The sequence below is a fragment of the Kogia breviceps genome, chromosome 3, assembly GCF_026419965.1.
Source record: "Kogia breviceps isolate mKogBre1 chromosome 3, mKogBre1 haplotype 1, whole genome shotgun sequence".
Classification (NCBI taxonomy): domain Eukaryota; kingdom Metazoa; phylum Chordata; class Mammalia; order Artiodactyla; family Physeteridae; genus Kogia; species Kogia breviceps.
In genome coordinates this window covers 105,952,081-105,975,652 of record NC_081312.1, presented here as the reverse complement: position 1 = coordinate 105,975,652, position 23,572 = coordinate 105,952,081, and the positions used below count along the sequence as shown (strand labels likewise).

General features: G+C 44.7%; 1 protein-coding gene and 1 pseudogene across 5 annotated transcripts in view; one reads left to right on the top strand and one right to left on the bottom strand.

Moving 5' to 3' along the window:
- LOC131752016 (OTU domain-containing protein 7A) overlaps nt 1–23,572 on the top strand; it is a 382,320-nt gene that overhangs the window by 73,391 nt on the left and 285,357 nt on the right. The gene's annotated exons all lie outside the window — the stretch shown is intronic.
- LOC131752021 (10 kDa heat shock protein, mitochondrial pseudogene) lies at nt 12,728–13,036 on the bottom strand (annotated as a pseudogene).

The following is a 23,572-nucleotide window of genomic DNA, read 5'->3' as shown; positions in this document are numbered from 1 at the left end:
TTCCCTTCCCAGCTTCTCTCTCTAAAGGACAGGAGGAGCTTGAACTTCCGACAGCAGGAGGCTTCTGTGGCCTGGGGGTCCCTGTGGGTAGGGAAGCAGGACTCAGCCCTGGACCTGGCTCTGTGAAGCTGGAAGAGCATGGCAGTGTGTTGTCAAGTGTCAGATGTCACGTGAGTGCAAACCCATGCAGCAGCAGAAGACCCCTCCTCCTGACACTCGGCACTGCCTAGAGGCCAGGCCCCTGGGGGCTGGTACCCACACTCGTGGGGGGCTGCCGTGTGAACGTGCAGGGTGAGCTCTCAGAGCACTCTGCGTCTCTGTCTCATTAAGAGGCATCCAGCCACAAAAGGGACACATACTCCTACTCTCAGGGCCAGATGTCTGCCGGCCTACTTGCTCCTGCAGCTTCTGATGTGATAAACAGCCTCCTGGCTCTGCATCTGAAGTGTTGTTTCTGGGATTAGACTGTAACATGGGGGCCAGGTTGGCCTGAAGGAAAGCTTGGGTTGCAGGTAAGGACACCATGTCTTCAGGCCTCTGGCCTCCTCAGCCTGTGACCCCCCTGGCCAAAGGGAGGCCCCACATCCCAAGAAGAAGAGCACAAAGGCATTGGGAGAAGCTACATGTGAGCAGCAGGACCTGGCCCCTGGACCCAAGCCCACCGCTCAGGAGCCGGGTGAAGGAGTGTCTTGCTTCTGTCTCTGATAGTGTTTTAAAAAATTTTTTTAAATTTATTTTTTTAAACAGCAGGTTCTTCTTAGTTATCCATTTTATACATATTAGTATATATATGTCAATCCCAATCTCCCAGTTCATCACACCACCACCATGCCCTCACCCCGCCACTTTCCCCCCTTGGAGTACATATGTTTGTTCATCTGTGTCTCAATTTCTGCCCTGCAAACCAGTTCATCTGTACCATTTTTTAGGTTCCACATATATGCGTTAATATATGATATTTGGTTTTCTCTTTCTGACTTACTTCACTCGGTATGACAGTCTCTAGATTCATCCACGTCTCTACAAATGACCCAGTTTCATTCCTTTTTATGGCTGAGTAATATTCCATTGTATATATGTGTCACATCTTCTTCATCCATTCGTCTGCCAATGGACATTTAGATTGCTTCCATGACCTGGCTATTGTAAATAGTGCTGCAATGAACATTGGGGTGCATGTGTCTTTTTTTTTTTTTTTTTTTTTTTTTTTTTTTTTTTTTGCGGTACGCGGGCCTCTCACTGCTGTGGCCTCTCCCCCTGCAGAGCACAGGCTCCGGACGCACAGGCCCAGCGGCCATGGCTCACGGGCCCAGCCGCTCCGCGGCACGTGGGATCCTCCCGGACCGGGGCACGAACCCGCGTCCCCCGCATCGGCAGGCGGACTCTCAACCACTGCGCCACCAGGGAAGCCCCCCGCATGTGTCTTTTTGAATTATGGTTTTCTCTGAGTATATGCCCAGTAGTGGGATTGCTGGATCATCTGGTAATTCTATTTTTAGATTTTTAAGGAATCTCCATACTGTTCTCCATAGTGTCTGTATCAATTTACATTCCCACCAACAGTGCAAGAGGGTTTCCTTTTCTCCACACCCTCTCCAGCATTTATTGTTTGTAGATTTTTTGATGATATGGCCATTCTGACTGGTGTGAGTTGATATCTCATTGTAGTTTTGATTTGCATTTCTCTAATAATGAGTAATGTTGAGCAGCTTTTCATGTGCTTCTTGGCCATCTGTATGTCTTCTTTGGAGAAATGTCTATTTAGGTCTTCTGCCCATTTTTGGATTGGGTTGTTTAATTTTTTAATATGGAGCTGCATGAGCTGTTTATATATTTAGGAGATTAATCCTTTGTCCATTGATTCGTTGGCAATTCTTTTCTCCCATTCTGAGGGTTGTCTTTTCATCTTGTTTGTAGTTTCCTTTGCTGTGCAAAAGCTTTTAAGTTTCATTAGGTCCCATTTGTTTATTTTGTTTCTATTTCTGTTACTCTAGGAGGTGGATCAAAAAGACCTTTCTGTGATTTATGTCAAAGAGTGTTCTTCCTGTGTTTTCCTGTAAGAGTTTTATACTGTCCAGTCTTACATTTAGGTCTCTAATCCATTTTGAGTTTATTTTTGTGTATGGTGTTAGGAAGTGTTCTAACTTCATTCTTTTACATGTAGCTGTCCAGTTTCCCCAGCATCATTTGTTGAAGAGACTGTCTTTTCTCCATTGTATATCCTTGCGTCCTTTGTCATAGATTAGTTGACCATAGGTGCGTGGGTTTATCTCTGGGCTTTCTATCCTGTTCCATTGATCTATATTTCTGTTTTTGTGCCAGTACCATATTGTCTTGATTACTGTAGCTTTGTAGTATAGTCTGAAGTCAGGGAGTCTGATTCTTCCAACTCCATTTTTTTCCCTCAAGACTGCTTTGGCTGTTTGGGGTCTTTTGTGTCTCCATACAAATTCTAAGATTTTTTTGTTTCAGTTCTGTAAAAAAAATGCCATTGGTAATTTGACAAGGATTGCATGGAATCTGGAGATTCCTTTGGGTAGTATAGTCATTTTCACAATATTGATTCTTCCAATCCAAGAACATGGTATATCTCTCTATTTGTTGGTATCATCTTTAATTTCTTTCATCAGTGTCTTATAGTTTTCTGCATACAGGTCTTTTGTCTCCCTAGGTAGGTTTATTCATAGGTATTTTATTCTTTTTGTTGCAATGGCAAATAAGAGTGTTTCCTTAATTTCTCTTTCAGATTTTTCATCATTAGTGTATAGGAATGCAAGAGTTTTCTGTACATTAATTTTGTATCCTGCTACTTTACCAAATTCATTGATTAGCTCTAGTAGTTTTCTGGTAGCATCTTTAGGATTCTATATGTATAGTACCATGTCATCTACAAAGAGTGACAGTTTTACTTCTTCTTTTCCAATTTGTATTCCTTTTATTTCTTTTTCTTCTCTGACTGCCATGGCTAGGACTTCCAAAACTATGTTGAATACTAGTTGTGAGAGTGGACATCCTTGTTCCTGATCTTAGAGGAAATGCTTTCAGTTTTTCACCATTGAGAATGATGTTTGCTGTGGGTTTGTCATATATGGCCTTTATTACGTTGAGGTAGGTTCCCTCTATACCCACTTTCTTGAGAGTTTTTATCATAAATGGGTGTTGAATTTTGTCAGAAGCTTTTTTCTACATCTATTGAGATGATCATGTTTTTTATTCTTCAATTTGTTAATGTGGTGTATCACATTGATTGACTTGTATATATTGAAGAATCCATGCATCCCTGGGATAAATCCCACTTGATCATGGTGGAGTCTGCTAGTATTTTGTTGAGGATTTTCACATCTATATTCATCAGTGATATTGGTCTGTAATTTTCTTTTTTTGTAGTATCTTTGTCTGGTTTTGGTATCAGGGTGATGGTGGCCTCATAGAGTGAGTTTGGGAGTGTTCCTTCCTCTGCAATTTTTTGGAAGATTTTGAGAAGGATGGATGTTAGCTCTTCTCTAAATATTTGATAGAATTCACCTGTGAAGCCATCTGGTCCTGGACTTTTGTTTGTTGGAAGATTTTTAATCACAGTTTCAATTTCATTACTTGTGCTTGATCTGTTCATGTTTTCTATTTCTTCCTGGTTCAGTCTTGGAAGGTTACACCTTTCTTAGAATTTGTCTATTTCTTCCAGTTTGTCCATTATATTGGCATAGAGTTGCTTGTAGTAGTCTCTTAGGATGCTTTGTATTTCTGCAGTGTCTGTTGTAACTTCTCCTTTTTCATTTCTAATTTTATTGATTTCAGTCCTTTCCCTCTTCTTCTTGATGAGTCTGGCTAAAGGTTTTTCAATTGTGTTTATCTTCTCAAAGAACCAGCTTTTAGTTTTATTGATCTTTGCTGTTGTTTTCTTTTTTCTATTTCATTTATTTCTGCTCTGATCTTTATGATTTCGTTCCTTCTGCTAACTTTGGGTTTTCTTTGTTCTTCTTCCTCTGGTTCTTTAGGTGTAAGGTTAGATTGTTTATTTGAGACTTTTCTTGTTTCTTGAGGTAGGCTAGTATTGTTCTAAACTTCCCTTTTAGAACTGCTTTTGATGCATCTCATAGGTTTTGGATCATCGTGTTTTCATTGTCATTTGTTTCTAGGTATTTTTTGATTTCCTCTTTGATTCCTTCAGTGATCTCTTGGTTATTTCATAACGTATTGTTTAGCTTCCATGTGTTTGTGTTTTTTACATTTTTTTTCCCTGTAATTGATTTCTAATCTCATAGCATTGTGGTCACCAAAGATGCTTGGTATGATTTCAATTTTCTTAAATTTACTAAGGCTTGATTTGTGACCCAAGATGTGATCTATCCTGGAGAATGTTCCATGCGCACTTGAGAATAAAGTGTAATCTTCTGTTTTTGGATGGAATGTCCTATAAATATCAATTAAGTGTATCTGGTCTACTGTGTCATTTAAAGCTTCTGTTTCCTTATTTATTTTCATTTTGGATGATCTGTCCATTGGTGTAAGTGAGGTGTTAAAATCCCCCACTATTATTGTGTTACTGTTGATTTCCTCTTTTACAGCTGTTAGCAGTTGCCTTGTGTATTGTGGTGCTCTTATGTTGGGTGCATATGTATTTATAATTGTTATATTTTCTTCTTGGATTGATCCCTTGATCATTATGGAGTGTCCTTCCTTGTCTCTTGTAACATTCTTTATTTTAATGTCTATTTTATCTGATACAAGTATGGCTACTCCAACTTTCTTTTGATTTCCATTTGCATGGAATATCTTTTTCTGTCCCCTCACTTTCAGTCTGTATGTGTCCCTAGGTCTGAAGTGGGTCTCTTGTAGACAGCATATATATTGGTCTTGTTTTTGTATCCATTCAGCGAGCCTGTGTCTTTTGGTTGGAGCATTTAATCCATCCACGTTTAAGGTAATTTTTGATATGTATGTTCCTATGACCATTTTCTTAATTGTTTTGGGTTTGTTTTTGTAGGACCTTTTCCCTTGTGTTTCCCACTTAGAGAAGTTCCTTTAGCATTTGTTGTAGAGCTGGTTTTGTGGTGCTGAATTCTCTTAGCTTTTGCTTGTCTGTAAAGCTTTTGATTTCTCCATCAAATCTGAATGAGATCCTTGCCAGGTAGAGTAATCTTGGTAGTAGGTTCTTCCCTTTCATCACTTTAAATATGTCATGCCACTCCCTTCTGGCTTGTAGAGTTTCTGCTGAGAAATCAGCTGTTAACCTTATGGGAGTTCCATTGTATGTTATTTGTCCTTTTTCCCTTGCTGCTTTCAATAATTTTTCTGTGTCTTTAATTTTTGCCAGCTTGATTACTATGTATCTCGGCCTGTTTCTCCTTGGGTTTATCCTGTATGGGACTCTCTGCACTTCCTGGACTTGGTTGGCTATTCCCTTTCCCATGTTAGGGAAGTTTTCAACTGTAATCTCTTCAAATATTTTCTCAGGTCCTTTCTCTCTCTTTTCTCCTTCTGGGACCCCTATAATGCAAATGTTGCATTTAATGTTCTCCCAGAGGTCTCTTAGGCTGTCTTCATTTCTTTTTATTCTTTTTTCTTTATTCTGTTCTGCAGCAGTGAATTCCACCATTCTGTGTTCGAGGTCACTTATCTGTTCTTCTGCCTCAGATATTCTGCTATTGATTCCTTCTAGTGTATTTTTCATTTCAGTTATTGTATTGTTCATCTCTGTTTGTTTGTTCTTTAATTCTTCTAGATCTTTGTTAAAGATTTCTTGCAACTTCTCGATCTTTGCCTCCATTCTTTTTCCGAGGTCCAGCATCATCTTCACTCTCATTATTCTGAATTCTTTTTCTGGAGGTTTGCCTATCTCCACTTCATTTAGTTGTTTTTCTGGTGTTTTATCTTGTTCCTTCATCTGGTACATAGCCCTCTGCCTTTTCATCTTGTCTCTCTTTCTGTGAATGTGGTTTTTGTTCCACAGGCTGCAGAATTGTAGTTCTTGCTTCTTCTGTCTGCCCTCTGGTGGATGAGGCTCTCTGAGAGGCTTCCGCAAGTTTCCTGATGGGAGGGACTGGTGGTGGGTAGAGCTGGCTGTTGCTCTGGTGGGCAGAGTTCAGTAAAACTTTAATCCCCTTGTCTGGTGATGGGTGGGGCTGGGTTCCCTCTCTGTTAGTTGTTTGGCCTGAGGCGACCCAACACTGGAGCCTACCCAGGCTCTTTGGTGGGGCTAATGGCGGACTCTGGGAGGTCTCACGCCAAGGAGTACTTCCCGGAACTTCTGCTGCCAGTGTCCTTGTCCTCACAGTGAGACACAGCCACCCCCTGCTTCTGCAGGAGACCCTCCAACACTAGTAGGGAGGTCTGGTTCAATCTCCTGTGGGGTCACTGCTCCTTCCCCTGGGTCCTGACGCGCACACTACTTTGTGTGTGTCCTCCAAGAGTGGAGTCTCTGTTTCACCCAGTCCTGTTGAAGTCCTGCAATCAAATCCTGCTAGCCTTCAAAATCTGATCCTCTAGGAGTTCCTCCTCCCATTGCCAGACCCCCAGGTTGGGAAGCCCAACGTGGGGCTCAGAACCTTCACTCCAGTGGGTGGACTTCTGTGGTGTAAGTGTTCTCCAGTTTGTGAGTCACTCACCCAGCAGTTATGGGATTTGATTTTATTGTGATTGTGCCCCTCCTGCCATCTCATTGTGGCTTCTTCTTTGTTTTTGGATGTGGGGTATCTTTTTTTGGTGGGTTCCAGTGTCTTCCTGTCGATGATTGTTCAGCAGTTAGTTGTGATTCCAGTGCTCTCACAAGAGGGAGTGAGAGCATGTCCTTCTACTCTGCCATCTTGAACCAATCTCTGATAGTGTTTTCTCATCTGCAAATTGAGAATAAAAACATAGGTCTGGGGCTACTGTCTGGATAAAAAGAGACAGTTTGTGCAAATCCCTGACGTGGGCCGTGGATCATCACCCAGCAGGTGGCAGCTGAATCAGCTTGGTCGTCATCATCACACTTCCCCTCAATGAGCTCTGACCCCCTCACCCCATGAACCTGGCACTGGCCCAGACACACCACCTTTCCTCTCTCCGTGGACTGACCCCTGGTTTCATGGCTACTCCAGCTCTGCACACGTCCCCTTGTTGCCCCGTGGCTAAGGAGGTCTTTCAGGAACACAGATCAGGTGGTGTTTCTCCTCTGCTAGGTGTCTTCCCATCACGCTCAGAACAAACCCCACCCCCACCCTCCGCCCTGTGACCTGCAGGCCCATGCAGCCCGGCCCTCTGCCCCTCTGTGCCCCTTGTCTTGGCTGGGTCCCCTCCGGCCACTCCGGCCTTCTCTCTGGTCTAGAAACCACCCCAGACTCACTCCTGCCTTAAGATTTTTGCACTTGATTTTCGCTCTGCTCAGAAAGCTTTCTCCAGCTGCTTATGTAGCTGCCTCCTGGCCACATAGCCCTCAGCCCCATCTCCTCCTTGAGGGCCTCAGTGGCCACCTCATCTCCTCCTGCCCCTCTGTGCACCTAGCATTCCCGACTCAATGCACCTCTAGGGGCCCGACCGCTCTTTCACTTGGGCCTTGTCACAGAGGTGAGAGTGTGGCTCCCTCCAGACGAGGAGCAGGCCTCTCTCTACCCATCGTCAAAGCCACGGGTTCCCTAAGGCAGGTCTTCCCTCTGTGTGTGGCATTCCCATGGTCTCCCAGTGGCCCTGTGCGTGGGCAAGCCAGAACACACAGGGTGACACTTCTGTTTGCTGAGCTGGGAGTAACTGGTCAACTTGCTGGGATGCAGTGTCTCGCTGCCCACTTTGGGTACTTACAGGGCTATAGCAGGTTTACTCCTGGCCATCCCCTGGGAGGTTTGGTCCTTACTCTTGATAGGTGCAGTGAGCAGGAAAAAAATCACATCTTAGGCCCGGTACCCCTGACCTCTCTCCTCTGCCTGCCTGACCAGCACCAGAAGCTGCCTGGTTTATTTTAGATGTATTTTCCCCCACTGCCCACACGCCAACCCAGCAGCATGGGAACCTGCTCTGACTTGTCCGCTGCCATAGCCAGGGCACCTGGGACAGCAAACACATGAGGCATCAGGCAGCTCAGCAAATGCTTGTTGAATGAAAGAATGAACTGTACCCATGACACCAGGCAGCTCATGGAAACCACCTTTAGATCAACGACCTCCTCCATCTCAGCGTTTCCGGGAAGGTCGCATTTGCTATGGACTGAATTGTGGCCCCACATTAACTTCATATATTGAAGCCCCAACCCCAGTGAGACTGTATTTGGAGACGGGGCTTTTAAGGAGGCAATTAAGGATAAATAAAAGAGGGCTTGAGGGTGGGGACCTGATCCTCATAAGAAGAGGGAGAGAAACCAGGGATGTGTCTGCACAGAGGAAGACCATGGGAGAACACAGGGAGAAGGTGGTCATGAGGGAGCCGAGGAGAGTGGCCTCAGTAGACACCAAACCTCCAACACCTTGATCTCGGACTTCCAGCCTCCAGAACCATGAGTAAATAATTGTCTGTTGTTTAAGTCCCCCAATATTTTGTAATGGCAGCCCTAGCAGACTAATATAATGTCCAATAACAGATGTGCTGTGCAGAAATAGTCCAGCACTAGAGACTTGAAACACACACAGGTTTTTCCTTAGAACAGAGGTAATAGGAGCATATCTTTGTTTTTGTTTGTTTGTCTGTTTTATTTCAAATCAATTTAAACATTTTAAAAAATTTTTATTAGAGTATAGTTGATTTGCAGTATTGTGCCAGTTTCAGGTGTACAGCAAAGTGAATCAGTTATACATATACGTACATATATCCACTCTTTTTTAGATTCTTTTCCCATATAGGCCATTACAGAGTATTGAGTAGAGTTCCTGTGCTATACAGTAGGTTCTTATTTGTTATCTATTTTATATATAGTAGTGTGTATATGTAAATCCCCCCCTTATCCCCTGGTAACCATAAGTTTGTTTTCTACATTTGTGACTCTACTTCTGTTTTGTACATAAGTTCATTTTGTATCATTTTTTAGTTTTCACATATAAGCAATATCATATATTTGTCTTTCTCTGTCTGACTTACTTCACTCAGTATGACAATCTCTAGGTCCATCTGTGTTGCTGCAGATGGCATTATTTGGTTCTATTTTATGGCTGAGTAATATTCCACTCTATGTGTGTACGGCATCTTCTTTATCCATTCCTCTGTTGATGGACATTTAGGTTGATTCCATGTCCTGGCTATTGTAAATAGTGCTGCAACAAACATTGGGGTGCATGTGTCTTTTCAAATTATGGTTTTCTCTGGGTATATGCCTATGAGTTAGCATTGCTGGGTCTTATAGTTCTATTTTTAGTTTTTTAAGGAACCTCCATACTGTTCTCCATAGTGGCTGTACCACTTTATACTCCCGCCAACAGTGTGGGGGGGTTCCCTTTTCTCTACACCCTCTCCAGCATTTACTGTTTGTAGATTTTTTGATGATGAGCATTCTGACTGGTGTGAGGTGATACCTCATTGTAGTTTTAATTTGCATTTCTCTAATAATTAGTGATGTTGAGCATCTTTTCATGTGCTTCTTGACCATCTGTATGTCTTCTTTGTAGAAATGTCTATTTAGGTCTTCTGCCCATATTTTATAAGGTTGTTTGGGTTTTTTTTGATATTGAGCTGCACGAGCTGTTTGTATATTTTGGAGATTGCTTCGTTTACAAATCTTTTATCCCATTCTGAGAGTTGTCTTTTTGTTTTGTTTATGGTTTCCTTTGCTGTGCAAAAGCTTTTAAGTTTAATTAGGTCCCATTTGTTAATTCTTGTTTCTGTCTTCATTACTCTAGGAGGTGGATCAAAAAAGATTTTGCTGCAATTTATGTCAAAGAGTGTTCTTTATTTGCAAAGCAGAAATAGAGACATAGAGGTAGGGAATGGACATATGGATACGGGGAGAGGGGAGGAGGGGTGGGATGAATTGGGAGGTTGGGATTGACATATATACACTGCTATGTATAAAATAGATAACTAATGAGAATCTACTGTATAGCACAGGTAACTCTACTTGGTGTTCTGTGGTGACCTAAATGTGAAGGAAATCCAAAAAAGAGGGGATATATGTATACTGTAGCTGATTCACTTTGCTGTACAGCAGAAACTAACACAACATTGTAAAGTAACTATACTCCAATAAATATTAATTTTAAAAAAGGGTTTTGACCTTTGGTTGGGATTGTCCAAAATTGGATACTTTATAGAGGAGCACCATTTATAATTTGCTCTTCCAGGAAAACTGGGCTGTGTGGTTGGCCTGTTTATAAAGGAGATGACATCTATTTAAGTAATGAAATGTCAGCTAGAAACTTAGAGGTTTTAGTAATAAGGTAATATATTAGGTAAATACAGATGGCAGTGCCACCCCTTCTTCAGGCTGTTTCATGCTCACTGGATGGTGGGCCACTTTTGAAGATTCAGTATTTCTAGTGAATGAGCTGTAGGAATAGTTCTTAGATTCTAAGATGCACATCTCCTCCACATTCCATCACCTCTAAAATTGCTGGGAGTCGTGCCCCCACCCAGGTCCAGGGCTGGTCGTGGCTGGTTGTCATGGCGCAGGCTTGTGTACACCTGGTCACGGCAGTTTATGGTGTCACCGTTTTTCATGTGCTGAGTTTGATTTGCTGGTTAAAACATCTTCAGAGGGATTACACTTGACCCTGCATTGAAGAGAGATGGTGCTGTGTGCACAGAAGGATGGGGGGCAGAGAGTGGCACTTGGATTTCATCTTAATGGAACAGGTAAGCATCTTTAAGACATGACTGTGAGTCTACACTTCCTTGCCCACCAGAATCAAGTGCTCTATGTATCCCAAAGAAGGAAGGTCTCTAGAGGTAGATGAGTTTATCGTTCTTTTTTATTGCTGAAATACATTAAAAAAAATCAGTTGGCCCTCCCTAAGCAATAAAACACCACCCCCCAGCTTGCGGAGCAGTGTCTACAGCTTGGAATAATATCCCAGAGGCAACTCTGACAGAATCTTCGCTCCTGAGGTGTCAGGACATGGGGCATCATTGATGAAGAATTCCAGGAAATCTTAATTTTCTTTTCATGTTTGCACAAGAGTTATGTTGGAAAGAAACCTCTGTGTAATATAAATGTAGAATAAAAACTAGAAGTGCTATAAAAATGTGGGGTCCTTGTTAACCTAGAAGCTTACTTTTGTTCTTAATTTCTTTCATGTTATGTCTAACATTTATGGAAACAGTGATGGTTAATTTTATTTGTCAACCTGGCTAGATTATAGTATCCATATTTTGGTCAAACACATCTGAATGCTGCTGTGAAGGTGTTTTAAAAATGTGATTAACATATAAATCAGTAGACCCTGAGTAAAGCAGATGACCCTCCATGATGTGGGTGGGCCTCATCCAATCAGCTGAAGCCTCAAGAGAACAAACTTAGGTCAGCCTTGGAGGAAGGAATTCTGCCTCCAGACAGCCTTCTGCTTCAAGCTGCAGCATCATCCCTTCCTTGAGTCTCCAGCCTACCAGTCCACCCTGCAGATTTTGGACTTGCCAACCCCCATAATCAAAGGAGCCAATTCCTTCAAATCAACCTCTGTTACAGATAGGTAGGTAAATAGAGAGAGAGAAAATAGAGACATATAGATAGAGACATACACACACACACCCTACTGGTTCTGTTTCTCTGGAGAACCCTGACTAATGCAGAGGTTCAGGTTCAGTAAACATGGTCATGGTTCTGTTACCGATCCAAACTTGGGTCTGCTTGCCTTTGTGCAGTAAAGCCAATCTACTGACACTGGGTTGTGGTGAAGGAAAGTGCAGCATTTATTGCAGGAGCCAAGCAAGGAGTCCAGGCAGCTAATGCTCATAAAGACCTAAACTCCACAGTAGGTTTCAGGGAAAGGTTTTTTTTTTTTTTCGGTAGGCGGGCCTCTCACTGTTGTGGCCTCTCCCGTTGCAGAGCACAGGCTCCGGATGCGCAGACTCAGCGGCCATGGCTCACGGGCCCAGCCACTCCATGGCATGTGGGATCTTCCCAGAGCGGGGCACAAACCTGTGTCCCCTGCATCGGCAGGTGGATTCTCAACCACTGCGCCACTAGGGAAGCCCTCAGGGAAAGGTTTTTAGAGACTGGGTGAGGGAGGGGGGTTGTGGAGTGTGTGATCAGCTTGTGGACATTCTTCTGACTGGTTGGTGGTGAGGGAGTCAACACCATCAACCTTCTGGTTCCAACTGGTCTGGGGTCTATGTGCTTGTGGGCAGCATACAGTTAACTTCTTCCACCTGGTAGGGGTTTCATTACCTGCAAAATAGCTCAAAGGACATGGCTCAGAATATTATCTATAGCTCTTGAGGAGGAACTAAAGGTCTTTGACTTTGTTTAATGGCTAAACTATTATTATTTTGGTTTGCTTAACTGTTTCCTTTCTTTCTGCATTTTTTTCACTTCTCTGAGTAAATTTACTCTTTGGAAATCAGGGAAGGCCTAAGAAGCTAAGGTTTTTCTGCAGACAAGAGGCAGGCAGAAGACATGGGGGTGGAGGGTGTCTATTCAGCGAAGGCCCCATGGGGTCCTGCTGGGTTACAGTTCCTGCTCTGAATCTTGTTGCTTTTTTTTTTTCATTAGTTTGATTATCATTAGTTTATTATAAAAGAGAAACATGGAAATTATTTACATGATGAAAGATTTCAGAACTTCACTGGAATGGGCAGCAAGCTTCACGTGATGCCATTTCAGTAGTGACTTATTTTAGTCAACGTATTTTCCGAGAATGTCACCATCTCTAAATAAGAAATAATCCTTGTCATCTAGAACTACTTTGGTGCCTCCATATTCTGGGAGAAGAACTGTATCTCTGACTTTCACACCAGCTGGTTGAAATTCTCCACCCTTTCCTTTAGAGCCTAATCCAACAGCTACTACCGTTGCTTGCAATACTTTTCCTTGTGATTGTTTTGGAAACATAATGCCTTCTTTGGTTACAGTTTTGGCTGTACTTCTTTCAGCTAATACTTGGTCAAAGAGGGGAAGAAACTTTCTAAATGCCTGTCGTACCATGACTCCGGTTGCCGCAGTTCATACTCTGCTCTCTAGCCGCCGCCACAAGGAAGAGACCCTCTTCTTGCATTTTGTGCAGGCTCTCCACGACTCATCTCAGCCTTCAGTGAAATGTGAATGATGCATCGTCCTTACGGGGTTATCTTGAGGGTTTCGGGAAAGAGACTGTTAAAGTGTTTGCCGAGGTGCCGGGCTTGGAGGAAGAGGGAAGAGCTCGAAGCTCCGTGCAGGGGAAAGCACTTAGCACCACTGGCTGCATTCAGAATTCTGTGTGCCCTAGGAGGCTTACCTACGAGTACAGAGAGGTCAAAATATGCCCCACGTTGCCCAGCTGTGCTCCCAACCCCAGTGCTCTGTAAAGGCGGGTGAGGAGGTACCCTCTGTGGGACCTGCCTGGGAGGACGCAGGAAGTTAAAGTTTGGGAATCCCAGCCCACTGTTGTCCCTTCTCAGAAATACTGGAGAGATCAGCCAGTCCATAACAGTGTGTGTCATAGCTCCTCCTCCTCCTACCTCAGCTCTCCCTCACTCTAAAACCTCTGTGGAGCATAGTAAACCTATCTCCCCCAGGTCGGCTCTCTGACTGAACCCCTGAGGGTGTCTGAGCCCCATGTTACAATACAGTTCTGAGCAAATGAAGTGAAACCACCGTGGTGCTAAAAACTGCAGTCAGCCCTCCTCCCGCTGAGCGTCTGGTAGACTGGAAGCCTCAGGTACCTTGGGATCACCCACTGGCTAGGAAAGGCCCCCAGCAAAGCCTGTGCAAGCATCTAGGATGAATTGCATCCTCCTGTGTTACTCCTCGCCCTGGGATGAGAAGGAGAGTGCAGATCTGAATTTGTGTAGATTTCTTTTAGTCCCAAGTTTCTGTTTTCAGGGATAGTCTCATTTCAATGAACCTAAATAACATTGATTTTTATTTTTAAATTAAATCTTGAGTAAATTAATTCATAGATCTGGGTTGCCTATAAACCCTAAGAGAAGCAATAACATTTTATTTACTTGCAGGTTAAAATGGTCTCTCTTCTCATGAAACACTCACTCAAAAAGCCAGAGTAGGTTCTTACCCAGGACACCCAGGGAAGGGACATTCCCTAGCCAGTAGGCTAGGGGAAGGAGAGGCTGTTGAAATGATTTCCTGATTTCCATTACTCAGATGTAAGTTCCATGAAGGCAGGGTTTCTTTTTTGGTTTGTGTTCACTGCTCCATCCCCAGCCTTTAGAACAATGCCAGCTAGCACTTAGTAGGTGCTTAATAAATATTTGGTGAATGAATGAAGCAATCATTTATCATTTATAGTTTTCTCCCATTTCCCCCCCAATCATATACCAGTAACAGTGGGCACTCAACAAAAATAGGAAGTGACCATTTTATATTAGGATAGGTGTGTATATCATTGGGATTATTACATTGCCTTGTGCATGGTGAGATAGAATTATTGAACAATCTCTTTGAAGATCTAGCTGTCAGTGTAAAGTTACTTTGCCAGATATTAAGGCATACCACAAATCTCTAGTGGTTAAAAATTGTGCTCTTGTGCAAGTACAGACAAATGGACCCACAGCACAGAAGAAGGAGCTCAGAAACAGACTTCCATAGGACAGGAGCTTAATATATGTTAAGGTGGAACCACAAATCAATAAAGAAAGTTTCTATATAGAAACTCTCCATAGAGGGAAATTTGAGTATAGAGAAAAAGGAAACTGGATCTATACCAAACACCACATACAGAGGTTAAAAAGACTTAAGTGTGAAAGATAAAATTATAAAGTTAATTGGAGAAGGTTTCACTGTAGGAAGGACTTAAATGAACCTGACAAGCACAAATTATAAGGCAAAAAAAAAAAGAAAAGAAAGAATTTGATCACATCAGAATTAAGAATTTCTGTTCAATGAAGGTGACCTTGGATAGCACCCACAGTCAGATGACATTCTGGGGGGAATCTCACCAATTTCAAGGAACAATATGCAGGGAACTCTTCCAAATCAACAGAAACCAAGAAAAGCCCAGATGGAAAAAAGGGCAAAGTATCTGTTCAGGCATTTTACAGGACAGGAAAATCACAAGGTTAAAAAGCAAAGGAAAGATGCTCCAAATCATTTTTAATCAGAGAAGCATGCATTGGAGGGCAACTGAATGGCCTTTTGTAAGTGACAGGGAAATGGTGGTAAGCCTTCCACTGGTAGCTCTGGTCACGAAAACAGGAATACAAGAAAATGACACCTCCCTCCCCCTTCCAGAACTGTGATTTAATAATGACAGAGAATGAGCAGGAAACATGTGTCATTCTGTTCATAAGAGGCAGAGACAAGAGTAGGGATGCTTTCTAGGAAGAAGGCAACAGTGGACCATGGAGGGGTAATGGAGGATGGTAAGCAGAGAGGCCAGGGGAGACCAGGGCAGGCAGGAGGCAACCCTCTGTCCCAAGGGGAGCTGTGGAGGCTGGAGGGAAGGGAGATGTTGGCCCTGGTCTCCCCCAGGACCCCTGCAGCCCAGCAGCTCCCATGCCCCCTCCACTCCTGGTTGGTGATCCTGGTGGGTAACAGCTACCACCAAGCCAGAATCAGCCCAGAGGGTGGGAACTGAAGTGACTGAGGTCCCCGATGGATGCCGGCAGGGGAAGAGGACAGATCCTACCCCAGTTTATCAGAGAGGGCGTCGCTGGCTCTTCCTGGAGAGATGCTCGGAAAAGCTGGGAAGCTGAGCTGAGATGCAGAGCCGCACAGGTCCTCTGAGTGCCCTCGTGGGCAGGGGGTGGAGTGAGGCAAGTCAGTTTGGGGGTCATTCTCAGTGTCCACGTGCCACCTGCCCCTTCGCATTGGGTACGAGGTCTGTGGTGCTTTCTGTGGATGGTGGTTAGAAGAGCCATCCTGCGTGACTGCGGCAGAGTTATTCCCAGCAGTGCAGGGCAAGACCCCTGGCACTGGCCTCTGTCCCCCCTCTGCCCCTGGGCTATTGCTCCCAGAGGAAGCCCTGCCAGTGTTCCATCACTAGGGCTCCGTGAGGGTTTCCTGAGCACTCCTAGGGGCCAGCCACTGTCCCGAGTGGGCTCTGAGGCCGCAGAGGTGAGCATGCCCACGTCCTGGTGGGGAAGACAACACGTAAACAAGAAAGTGATCTGGCGGTGATAACTGTGGTACAGAGAACTAAGGGTGGTGTGGCAGAGAGAGCCTGGCCCACTTCAGCCTGAATGGTCAGCAGAGTGTCTCAGAGGAGAAGTTCAGGGTGAGACCTGTACCAGGGGGAGGAGCCAGGCAGTGGGAACAACAGATGAAAGAAGCTCCAGGTTAGGACCCAAGGCGGCCAGCTGGTCGGAGGGGCCATGGGGCCCGGGATGCCGGGGAGGGAGGCAGGGCTGAGCAGGACAGGCTTTTGTAAGCCTGGCCATGGAGTTTGGGTTTCAGACACTGGGAGGTTTTCAGTTGGGGGTGATGAAATCTGGTTTTTGCTTTTTAAAAAAAGTCACTGCCTGCTGTGTGGGGCTTGGATTGTAGTCAGGCAAAGGATGCAGGGATATCAGGCAGTGGGGCAAGAGATATTAGGAAGTAGCCAAGGTGGGGACATGGAGGCTATGAGAAGGGGAGAGATGTGATGTGTGTTCTAGAAAAAGAGAAGAAATCAGGAAGGCTTAGGTTCTTGGCTGGGAAGCTGGGTAGCTGCCAGTGCTGTTTATTAAGCTGGGGAAGAAAGAGGAGGGGTTGGAGAGGGTGTGGGGTAGGAAGTGAAGAGGTCTGGCTGGGTGAGGCTGGGTTGGAGTGAGTGGAAACATCAGGAGGGCAGGCAGACACAGAAATCCAGAGTTACAGGGAGATGTCTGAGCTGGAGGTAGGGCTGTGGCCTCCTCTGCATCGCACAAATGCTGTTTAGAGCCTTCACGTATGAGTGCATTTAAGGAGAGTGTCGATGGAGATGGAGACAAGGAGCAGCCCCGGCCAAGCCCTGCACCCCAGGACCTTTGTTCTTGGGAGCTGGAGGGGAAGGATGAGGCCCAGGAGAGCTGCAGGAAGGCAGGTTTCAAACGGGGCAAAGGCCCCCTCTGTGGAATATTCTTGAAGGCCAGTTAATATAAAATCCACTTCATGGCAGATCATAGGAACACATGTCAGCCTGGTCAACACAAAGCTGACTAGAAAGACTTTTAGCTTCTGGTTACCTGACTCCCTCATCATGGGCCCATGTCACAAATACCTGTTTAGGTAAGCTTTTCCTATTCTACAAACTAGAAGTGGAGATGTGACTTCCTTGACCCTCCTACTCAAAAAGAGGGGCAAAGCAAGAAAACCAAAAAATAAGATGAATGACGGAATAGAAAAATCCCTAATAAATCATTAATTTTGTATATTTAACAAAATCTAACTTCCTAGGGACCAAGTGACTCACCTAAGATGACGGCTCATTGTAAGGTCAAGACTAGAAATCAAGACTTCTCCCTCTCAGTCCACTGTTTCCACCACGAATATTCTGGGAAAAGAAGTCACTTTGTATAGTAGTTTGTATTTGTTAATCCTAGACTCCTACTTTGTCCACTATACATAAAACAGACAAACAATAAGGTCCTACTGTTTAGCACAGGGAACTATATTCAATATCCTGTAATAACCTATAATGGCAAAGAATCTGAAAAAATGTATAACTGAATCACTTTGCTGTATACCTGAAACTAACACAATATTGTAAATTAGTTATACTTGAATTTAAAAAAAAGTCACCTTGGTAAATGTCCCAATTCTCTGATTCTTACCCTGACTTACAAAGAGTACCTTGACCTCTAACTGTCTCCTTGAGACCTTGCTTCGGGCAGTTCCATAAAGGGAGCACCTCATCCTGCAGGCTTGGTGCCTCAAGGCAGTGTATGCTGCCCCCAGGCTGCCGTTAGTGGGTTGAGAGCAGGTGGGCCCAGAGGGCTCTGCAGGCTACAGGAGTTAGTTACATTGCCTGAGTTGCTGTGAGACATCGGCTGGAAGCTGAGCAGTGGAGCCAGTTGCAGCCCCCCAATGCCCTCATCCCAGGGTCCCAGATGGAATTGTGCCCTCCCCACACACTCAGACTTCTGCGAGCTGTTTTGTGCTTTCTCTTCTTTTTTTAAGATTATTTAATGCCTTCCTCCCTTCCTCCCTTCTTCCCTTCCTGTTAGAGGATTTCTTTGAGTCTTTGAGTGAAGAGACCTGGGTTCCAGTCATGGCATCCCCTCTGAGGTCTTCAGTGTTCTCATCTAGAAAACGAAAGCTTTGGTGTCCCAAACCAGCAACATCAGCATCACCTGGGAACTTTCTAGAAGTGCACATTCTCAGGCCCTCCCAGCCCTCCTGAATCAGAATCTCTGGGCGTGGGTTCAACCACTTGGTTTTCACAGTCCCTGCTGGTTCTGACCACCCACCCAGCCAGCCACCGCTGGCTGGTATCAGAGGTCCCTGGCCGCTACTGGCCCTGGTCTATCTGGGAGGGATGACATTCTGTATCTCCCAGGGATGCTGAGTCCACAGGGCAGTGGTGCTACACCTCCACATGGTAGAACCTTAGAATCCAGAGATGCATCCGGCTGTGAGGACTTTAAATTGTACCCTCACCCTTTCTCCCAGCTGTTGAGAATCCTCAGACTGGATGGGACCTGGGAATGAAGTCTCCCAGCCCTGGCTCCAGTAGCTCTAACTGCATGAAAATGGTGTGGAGGCAACGTTGGTGGGCTATAACGCAGCAGCACTGCTTTTCAGAGTTTTACCTCTGTCTTCCCCAGAAACACAACTACTGGTGTCTTTTTGCAGATATAATTGTGACAAGGAGAAGATTAAGGCCAGCGGAGAAGAGGAGGAAGGGGCCGGGGTCGTGAGGAGACCCAGGCAGCTGACTCAGTTGGGGAGTTTAGGACAGTGGATAAGCCCCAAGTCATGACACGGGCTCACAGTGTGTGCAGCGTGAGTCCCCATCCCTGGTGACCCTCAGGGAAGGCATCCACTCCCAACTTTCTTACAGAAAAGCTGAGACCATCCAGTCTCAGGGTTAGGGTTAGGGTTAGGGGTTAGGGTTTGGGTTTGGGCATCTTTTGAATGTGCTGCCTATTGAGAACATCATCAGGGTGTGAGCAAATGTGTCCAGGACTTTTGAGGTTGTGATAAGGGGCCTCAATAACACCAGACTAGGTGGGGAGAATATGCATTTGAAATATAATCATGGAGAAAGACAAGTGTGTTGTCCTTATTCCTATGTCTTTTAGTTTCAGAGAGTTCATGTAAATAGTGGCCTTACTTTAGTTTTTATTTCCAAAATTAACATTTAGCACTAGAAACATTGACACCATTGACATTTTGGTGGGGATTACTCTCAGACACCTTGGGAGCGATTGTGTTTCTTGGGGAACACCACAGCAGGCCAGGAAACAAATATTCCCACTTGTTTGTATGTGAGGCTGAATATGATTCTGATTCCAGACAAAGTTCCCAGCAGTTCTCTTAGTTTCTACCCCATGTGGGGAACGACGTGGCTTGGCGATGTTTAGCGTTGCTTATAGTGAACGCTTTTAGATATTCTTTGTAACCGTCACTCAGTGTTTAATTGGGAGTATCATCCCTGAGAGTCTCAAAAGTTTGAAATTCACTTCCAACCTCCTTAAGACTTCAGTGATGTCAGAGATCTAATTGGGTGTAAGAGATGGTCATCGCTGTATGACAATGGCCAGAGAGACTGGAGAGAATAGAATTGGAGTTGGAGTCCCTGGATTTTGTAATTGTATGGCCTTGGAAAAGTCACTGAATCTCCTTGAGCCTCTGTCTGTTCATGTGTAAAAGGTATATAAAAAAGAATCCTGGAACGTTGAAGATGGAGCAGTGGAGATGATATGAACAAGCTCTGCGTAAACTACAAAGGGCTCTGCAAATCTGGGCTCTGTGCTGTGGATGACTTTGGGGTTCTCAGCACCTCTGTTCTAAGGATGCCCTTCCCTTCAGCTCTCATTGGTGCATGTGCATAGAAACGGCCCTGTCCCTGCGCCCCCATACTACTGGTACCACTACCGCAGCTGATTGACAGGTGCCTCACCCACGCCAGGGCCGAGATGGTCCTAGCTGTGGCCGGCAGGAGAGGCAGAGATGGGAGTTGAGAGAACATCGTTTGGGTACCTTATAGCATAACATTGGTTCCTTCCCTGTCTGGGGCCCAGATCGCTCCTGGCTCTGAGAGTCAGTTTCACCAACTCGTGTGGGTTTCCGTAACTGCAGTCCAAAGAGCCCTTTGGCATGATGACACCTTCATCGGACACATTAGTACAAAGTCTTTTCTGTATTTCTCAGAGTCTGAAATCAGGTTTAATGCATTAATACAAGGAAGAGAAAATATAGGTATAAATATTGGAAAGGCAGAAACAAAACTTATTCTTTGCAATCAATTTACCTAGAAAACCAAAGAGAACCCATTCATTCACCCAGTTATTAAAAAATGAATACTTGATTATTACTCTGGGTCTGGCATTGTGGAATGACAGAATGATTATTCAGTATACTGTCCAACTACAAGATACTGTAATGATATAATAGTAGGCTTTTAGGTTAAATAAAGCATATTACAAATTCTTTGATGTTGGACAAGACTTGGGCCATTACTGGGGGATTCCCTGTATTCCATAGGGTCTTATGCCAGTATGAATTCCCTGATTTCTTCTAAGGATTGAACCATATCTAAAGACCTTCCCATATTGTATTCATGGGAGGGATTTTGCACTGCTATGAATTCTATGCTATGTGTGACATTGCCTGCCATTTCTCTAAGCCGCTCTGCATTGTCTTTACTCAAAGGGATTCTCACCATTATGACTTCTGTGATGTACTTTGAGGCTTGAATTAAGTCTCAAGAACTTCCTACATTTTTCACACTCAAAGGTTTCTCAGCAGTAGGAGTGCTCTGATTTCCAGCAAGTGGGTGCTGTGCCCTGAAAGCCTTCCCACACTCATTGCAGTCACAGGGCACCTCTCCAGTATGAGTTCCGAGAGGCTTCCCACATTCCAACAGCCATTGGCTTCTCCTTCGTTATAGGTTCCCTGATGCAGGGAGGGAAATGTACGTCTTCTGCACATGGTCGTCTCTCCATAGCTGATTAGCTACCTAACTCCAAACTTGGAAGATTTATCATTCCTATTAGAGAATCAAATCATTTCCTGCTGTGTCCTTTAAGAACTCAGTTTCAAGGTAACACATAGCTTCACTTGCTAAGCCAACAAATGTGTGCTGTCTTGTTCCTTCCCTCACAACTACCAAGGGTCGCTTTTGTTACTCCAAAAATGCAATCACATCTGGCTTAGAAAACACAATGTCCTGCCTTGAGCTCAAGCTACTTGTTTCCATGACCACGTGGTGGTGGACCTTCTTGGGAGCAATGTCCAGACAACCCTACATACGGTTCTTGCAGGACACACCCGCCATGCCTCTGCATGTCACGGATCTCTGTGCCATGGTTTTCCACCTGCAAGGTCTGATCAGCTCTCCTTGGGTTCCTCCAGTTGGAGAAGCATCTCTGGAGCCAAATATCTATGTTTAGGTGTAAAAAAACATTTTCACTCCTCCTTGAGGTCCTTCTTTTGGAGAACAGCAGGCCTTATGCATGTAACAAGATGGAATGAGAAGGGAGGCTGGGCCATCTCTGACATCAGTCCAGGGTCCCAGCTCAGAGCTCTAGTAATGTTGTGGTTCTGAGCCACGGAGTGGCTCTCTCAGAGCTCTGCCAGGGGGTCCCTTCTAGACCTCCCCATCCCAGAGTGAGTTGGCTCTACCTTCTTGCTAGAAACCTTCACTGTCAGACCCACTATCTGACTCTTTTCTTGAGGACATTTCTCTGCTGCCACCCACGTGGTTATGAAATGCAGTGACAGAGGAAGCAGCAGGGCACAGAGAGCCACGGGGTGCAGTGACACACCCCACAGTGGTGCACTCGCACAGGATCCCGTCACCTGTCTCCCAAGCACCGTCCACTGCTCACCACTGCACCCATAGCTGAGGCGACATGCCCCAGCCTTGAGCCAAAGCCCCTTCCACTGGCTCATCCACCCTCTGTCTGGCTCATACAAGAGGAGGTTCTTGTAACACGATTCCTGTCCAAGCTCCAGGCCTCTTTGCCTTCAGTGCCCAGGCAAACTCAGAAAGTATTGTTGGAAGATAGAGAACTTGCTGTACTAGATTAAAACCTTTGTTTTAAATAATAATAGTAGCTAATATTAATTGAATGCTTATTCTGTACCTAGCCCTGTTTTGTGTGTGTTACAGAATGCATCATTGAATTTTCTGATTCTGCCCCACTTTATAGATGAGGAAACTGAAGCTCAGTAAGATTATGTTGTTTGTTCAAAGTGACACCTAATATGTGGCTTGAATAGGGCAGCTTTCACTGCTACGTACACATACCCAAATGTCCTGGCTCAAGTGCAAGGGCATTCTTAAGTTAATTTGTTTTCTGTTTGTTTTTCTGTTTTATTTTGGTGGTTGTGTTTCTGTAATTCTGACTGATGGTGAAGAGGACAAAGGCTATTGGTACATTTGGTGCTATTGTCTTGATTTGTGCAAAGGCACCACCTTTGCTTTTCACCATCAGTGTCAGTATGGTGAAAAGACAAACACCATCTTAGAGTGATTGTTTTGACCTTGTGGATCCCCTGGAAGGGTCTTGAGGAAGCTCCGCTTTGGGGTTCTTTCACGGCCATTGAAGTCCAGGCCCCTGGGTGCTGGACACATCATCCCCTCCATATTTGCCCACAGCAGGTGTCTGTTAAACTCAGCTTTTTTATTTCCTGTTTTCTAGCAGCTGGGGGTTCTGCCTTTTTTCCCTAGTCTTTTTTTTTTTTTAACATCTTTATTGGAGTATAATTGCTTTACACTGTTGTGTTAGTTTCTGCTGTATAACAAAGTGAATCAGCTATACATATACATATATCCCCATGTCCCCTCCCTCTTGCATCTCCCTCCCACCCTCCCTTTACCACGCCTCTAGGTGGTCACAAAGCACGGAGCTGATCTCCCTGTGCTATGCGGCTGCTTCCCAGTAGCTATCTGTTTTGCATTTGGTAGTGTATGTATGTCCATGCCACTCTCTCACTTCGTCCCAGCTTCCCGTTCCCCCTCCCCGTGTCCTCAAGTCCATGCTCTAGTCTTTAAGCAATTTCTCCCTGGGTTTCCAGAATGCCAGTGTTTCAGCTTCTCCCCAGCTCAGTGGCCACCCCTTTCCCAGCCCAAGTGTTGGTTCTTGGTATTTTCTTATCCAGCTAACCTTCAGATGTTGGAGTTCTTGCAGGCTCATTCCAGAATCCTTTTCTTTTTAACTCAACTCTTGTTTGGTGTCTCAAGACCCATGGCTTTCAATTCTAGTTTTGTGCAGATTCCCAAAGGTCTTCCTCCACTCAGAACTGTCCTCTGTGCCCGGGGCCAGCATGCTAGTCACCGGGGTGACATCCACACATCAACATGGGGTTCTAAAGGGAGCTCTGTCTGTCACCCAGCTTCTGTTCCAGGCCTCCCAATGTTCAGAGATTTTGGATTCACATGTAACACCTGGCTTTCAG